The sequence below is a fragment of the Gopherus evgoodei genome, chromosome 9 (genome assembly GCF_007399415.2).
Source record: "Gopherus evgoodei ecotype Sinaloan lineage chromosome 9, rGopEvg1_v1.p, whole genome shotgun sequence".
NCBI lineage: Eukaryota > Metazoa > Chordata > Testudines > Testudinidae > Gopherus > Gopherus evgoodei.
The window spans coordinates 86,036,395-86,042,394 of NC_044330.1; the positions used below are offsets into that span (position 1 = coordinate 86,036,395).

Consider the following 6,000-nt stretch of genomic DNA (forward strand, 5'->3'; position numbering starts at 1 on the left):
CATGGGAACTACATGTGTGTGGCATACCATGCCACCCTTACTTCTGCACTATGGTGGCAGCACTGCCTTCAGAGCTGGGTGCCCGGCCAGCAGCCACCATTCTCTCCCCTCTGCCTTCAGAGCTGGACAGCCGGAGAGCAGCGGCTGCTGGCCGGGATCCCAGCTCCGAAGGCAGCGCCACCACCACTAGCAGCAGAGAAGTAAGGGTATAAATGCCATACCATATCACCCATACTTCTGCATAAAATTTTATCTTTGCACTGGGAAGCGTGGTTATGGAAGTGAGGAGGTGGACCTAAGGCAAATTTTAGGGTGACTACAGCTCCCGCAAACCTCCCTTAGCTCTGCTTCTGGTGTCACTAGTAGCAGCCCTCTGGCCATCAAAGAGAAAGAGATGTAACTCATAAACTGGAAAGTAAAATACATCACACAAATAGCAGAGCAGTGTCTTCACAGATGTAAATTCATTTAATACCTTTTGTCCCAGCAGTAATTAGACTTTTCTTTTTTTGTTTGTTTGTTTTGGTAAAACTGTAATCTTAGTACTTTGTCAGAAACTCTGCAATGTTCTTTCAGAAAATTTTGTTTTTCTGAATTAACTTTTATTGGGAACAAGATTTTTCTGTTTCTGTACAGTTTTCAATGTGTCCTGATGATGGTTAAATATTAATTAACTAAGCTGATACCCTTATCCACAACAGGATTATTAAAATACAGGATGTTACAAATAGAGTTACACAGATAAAAACTTGCAATCCTTATATCACATTAAAAAAATCCGCTTTATTTGTATATTATTAACATACATGTTTGTAAAAATTTGGTTATACTGTTTGAATGTTCCTTAATTGTCTATTAATTCCCCATTTTTATATTTAGCTTTGAAAAAATATTCATTTTTTTTGCATATTACAATTTGTTTGTGTACGAAATATAAATGTTGTTTTTACCCCTCTCCATTGACATGCGCAGAAGTGAAAGTTACAACTGTGCTTGCACAGCAGCACCTGTGGCCCCTGTTTAAAGATACCTTCCCTGACAGCCAGATTGCCCAACATTCTGCAACAATCAAATCAACATGTATGCTGAACGGTGCCATTGCTCCCTATTTCCAAAAGCATCTTGTGAGACAAATGAAGACTGAAAGCCTTTTCTCTCTCTGTTGATGGCTCTAACAACAGAAGCTTAGAAACATCTAGTGACAACCAGTTACTTGACTTATGCCTCACTATTGGCCTTTATGAAGCCACTGCAAAATAAATTTGTTCCAAAACATGATGAGAGAATGATGTTTATGAGATACTATGGGATAACTGTGTTGGGTTTTCTGTAGACAATGCCAGTGTAAACATGGGTAAGAATAATTCATTGAAGACACTGGTTCAAAGTAAGAATGCATGGGTATATTTCATGGGATGTCCATGTCACATCATCCACAATACTGCGGTGCTTCACAGTTTTCTAGAGTGTCAGGATTTTACGTTGAAGATTTATGTATTGATTGCTACTATTACTTTCACAAAAGCACAAAATGAAAGTCATTCATGGAGGAGTTCTGTAGTTCCTGTGATGTTGAACACAGAGATTCTGATGCATGTTCATACTAGATGTTTTCTCTCCTGCTGATAATCACTCTCCTTATAGTGTGTATGGTAACACCCATTGTTTCACGTTCTCCATGTGTGTATATCTTCCTACTGTATTTTCCACTAGATGCATCCGATTAAGTGGGCTGTAGCCCACGAAAGCTTATGCTCAAATAAATTGATTAGTCTCTAAGGTGCCACAGGTACTCCTGTTCTTTTTGCGGATACAGACTAACACGGCTGCTACTCTGATACTAGATGTCTTAGCCTGGAAATAGCTATTAAAAGATTGTTACAGCAATGTGCAGCTCTCAAAAAGCTGTTTTTTGTCTATTGATAGCTGTGCAAGATTCAAGAGAATAAGTGCTGCTTTCAGGGATCCCATGACAGAAGTTTATCTGTTGTTCTATCAGGCTGTCCTCCCAGTGTTTAGCACCACTAACAAGTTTCTGCAGAGGGAAGATCCTTGTGTTTACATGATAGATGGTGTTTTTTCTACTTTTGTGAGGAAACTGCTAGGAAAGTTTACTCAGGTGCAAGTGATCAAAAATATGCCGTCTCCCTTACAGATATAGACTTCGTTAATTCGGACAATCAGCTTCCAGTTTGTAGGGTTGGTCACAAAACAGGTTGGAAGCTGGAAGAGCAGAAAATAGAAGTTCTTTTGTGCAGCCACAGCAGTCGAGTGTAGCCAAGTATACATGTAAGAAACTACTCTGAATGATGAAATGTTAAAGATGGCAGCGTTTGTGAACTTTGATAGCAGGGAAAACTGCACTTTTGAACACACTGCGCACTTTGTTGGTAGATACCTGTACATGTTCAATCTCTCTCCAGCTGAGATAGGGAGGTTCAAGAGGAGTTTGTTGATTACCAGTTGATGCAGAAATCAGATATCACTCAGTGTGTACAGTTGAGGCGGCACTACAAACTGACAGAGAACACTGCTGTGCCATACAGGATGGACACTGTGGGCATATCTTAGCAATGTCAAAAGCTCTTTCTCAAAGTTCCTATTACTGTCCAGGATTGCCAGGCTTCTCTTAGTTTTACCCCATTCAAATGCAGGAGAGAGAGCGTTCAGTCTTGTTCAAAAGAATAAGACACTATTCAGACCAAACCTTGGACTGGGGCGAGACACTGTCCTCTATTATCCAAGGATTTGTCTTCACTACCGGGATAAGTCAGCCTAAGTTACGGTACCCCAGCTTGAGTAAGCAGAAGTCATTTCACCACAGAAAGTTGCAGGTTACTTACCATTGGATATCGTAAGTCAAATGACCAGAACTCAGCATAAAATGAGGTATGGCCACGAAGCAGGCCTAGATCTGGAGCATGGGCAGTACATCAGATGAGGCAATCATGGCTCTGAGGTAAAACAACACAAGTAGGCATGTGATGAATGAGATAATGCTGGACAATGAACTTGTGAATCATAAGGTTGAGAAGAGGTCAAACAGCTCCAGTTTGGGCTGGTTTGGGGCTGCTTCCTCTGGTAGCTAAGGATGAGGTAATATCTAGTAGTGAGCATAGTCAGTAGAGATTAAAATAGACTATAAAAAACAGTTCTGACAGGACAGCATAAAAGGCAGACAGATGATCACAGGCAGAAGTCAGTCAGGAAACAGCAAGAAGAACTACTGGAAAGGAGTGAGAAGAGCTGCCGGTGAGAGACAGAGAGAGAGAGAAAATTCCAAAGAAGCTTTCTAAATTGGCAGTTGACTGACGCTGACAACACCAGAAACAGCATCAGCCACCACAGCGTCAGCATCAACCATTAATAACTAGGAGATAAAACTAAAAACTAGCAGGCTTATGTTAAGTATAATATTTTAGTGTAGTATTAGTATGTGTTTGTTTGAAGTGTGTGTGTGTTTTAATTAAATTGTACACAAGAAAATTACAAAGTACAAGATTAAGAACTTGCTGCCTGCCATCTGTGGCAGAACACATTGCTTAGAATCATTTGAACTGCATGCTATTGTAGTTTAGATGCTTTTTTAACTTGCATTAAGGGATTTGTGTCTAATTTATGTTTCAGAGAATTAGTAGTTATTTTAGATCACATTGCAGAAGGGATTATTAGTTACATCAATAAAAGATACTTTGTTCTGGAAAGAATACTGCCTGGGTCAATCATTTATCGGAAGGTTATATCCATGTCCTTCAGTGTTTCCTTAACTGCCCTGAAAACCTATACCTTGGGAGGGATAGCTTAAGGTGGCAATAGGCAGGTTATTCTAGGGCGTTCCAAAAATCTATTTTGGGGGTAATAGCATGGGGATAATATTACCTACCTCTGGGAAGGCAGGTTGTAAGGCTGAATATGTTAATGTTTATACACTCCTTTGAAAGTAATAATACCTGGCATATATTATGCTGTTTTCTGAGATATGATGGACTCCTGCCAAGTAGCGAGCCCCCAGAGCATGGGGGCATTCATTAGGGCATTGAAGAGAACAGAAATGGGGGATATGCCTGGCCCCCTCACATCTCCACTTATTACCCTTACCTCTCATTCTTGATTCTTATGTATCCTGTTAAGAATCTGGCCTGTGGTATGTAGAAATATGCATACTGCATTATGGGTGCATGTGAGATGGTCATGTCTGTGTTTGGGGTTTGTAAAGGCTGTGCTTGTGTAGATAGAGTCCTTTGAGAAAAGATGAGATGCTCCCCACTCAAATGTTAAAAAGGGAGCATTTTTAAATGCCACTTCTGCCAAAGTCGGTGTTTTTTTAAAAACGAATTTTTTAAAAGTCTGTTTGGATTCAGAAGAATTGTGTACAATGTGAACACGGGGATCTTGGAAAGTCAGAAAACAGGAAAATTGATTATGACTAAGGCTACTATTCTGTCATGGAAATCAGAGAGGTCACGGTTTCCGGGACTACTTCTGGGGCAGAGGCCAACCCCAGGGCAGTTGGAGCAATGGCCGCGGGTCAGCTGAACTGCGGCCACAGGGCTGGTTGTTGATCAGCTGTTTGGTGGCCCTGGCATCAGCTGATCTGCAGCCCTGGAGCTGGCGGTGATCAGCGGTTTGGCAGTCCCAGGACTGGCCATGGGAACAGCTGGCTGGTGCTCTGGGGACTGCCAAACAGCTGATTGGTACCCAGCCTCACCGCTAGGCTGGAGTGGCAGCAGTCAGCCTCTGGCACAGGAGCAGCTGCAGTAGCCTGAGTAGCACTGAGTACAAATCCACGTGAAACTTGTGGGTGGTTGTGTGTTCTTGGCATGGCTCAGACATACCTTCACTGCTGCTGCCGCCTGTGGTACTAGGGTTACAATACTATTTATTCTTGCACTAGTGCTCATTGAGCTACCACAAGTACGTGTACACAAGTAAAGGAATTATGCCCTAGCTTGTAGTGTCGACCTAACGTCTGTGTTCTTATCCGCATTTTACAGATAGGGAAAGTAGGGATTGTTTTCAAATTCTTTGAGAAAAACTGCTAAAGATTCAGCTATTCTCCCAAGGCAACCCTTGGGAAATTAAATACATTCATTAAATATATACACAAAGCATCAAATACCCAGAAGTTACTGAGGGGCTGATTTCCAAAAGAGACTGAATTCACATGATACTCTAGGGTTTTCCATAGGTGCAGCCAAAGAGTTATGGGTATGGGTAGTAAGTGGGGTTAAGACACCTAAGCTGCTCCCTTCCTCTTGGAATACTCACAGTTCTGACTCTCCCCGCTACCCCCTTCATCTTAGAATTCTGGAAGTGAGGAGTTAAACGGTGCTGTCAGATAGAACAGAAAAGGGCTTTGAGGGAAGCATCTAAATAAATATCAAGTGAATTTGCTATGCTTACCAATGATCATTGCTGCAGCATTTCTTATTGTTTTCTGTGAGCTCTGCAGGTACCCTAGGACAGGAATGTAGGAATATTCTGATGGTTATTCGGCATCTAGGAAAACAGAAGGAAGCAATGCATAATACAAATGCTATGTTCTTCCTACAGCTAAGCATCCAGGAAACCCAAAGCATATAGCCAGGGCATGGTAACAGCCAATATGAACCCATATGCCATACCAGCACTTCTCTGAAGTTACTATCTTGTTCTTCAGAATCTCAGCTTTCGTTTTGAAAGACAAAGGTCTTATGGCTGTGGAGGAAAAATTTAAAAAATGTGAACTGAACGTAACTCATACAGAGATGATTCTTCAGAAAGCCTGGAACAGAGCTCTGTAACCCCACCTGAACAGGGTGAGACCAGAGGTCAAGTCCATGTGGGAAAACATTCAGACTTTTCCAGGCTTTGGTTGGGCTGGCTCTCCTGCTGCCCATGTGGTCAACACCACAGCATCTGCACTCTCCTCTTGCCAGCCACCACCATCTCACTGCTCTGAATGTGCTGCAGAGTATGCTCAGGAGTCACAGCGCTTTTCATTGCAGTGGTAAATGAAGA

The 6,000-nt window shown here is 42.0% G+C and overlaps 1 protein-coding gene across 1 annotated transcript in view; it reads right to left on the reverse strand.

Annotated features, from left to right (window-relative positions):
• The window catches only part of LOC115658032 (potassium voltage-gated channel subfamily C member 3-like), a 29,382-nt gene extending 23,892 nt beyond the window's left edge, over positions 1–5,490 (reverse strand). The window contains exons 1-2 of the mRNA XM_030576492.1: positions 5,404–5,490; positions 2,844–2,954 (exon numbers count right to left, since the gene is read on the reverse strand). The gene's annotated coding sequence lies outside the window, so the exon portion shown is untranslated. The remainder of the gene's footprint in view (positions 1–2,843; positions 2,955–5,403) is intronic.
• Between the last annotated feature and the right edge of the window lie 510 nt (positions 5,491–6,000).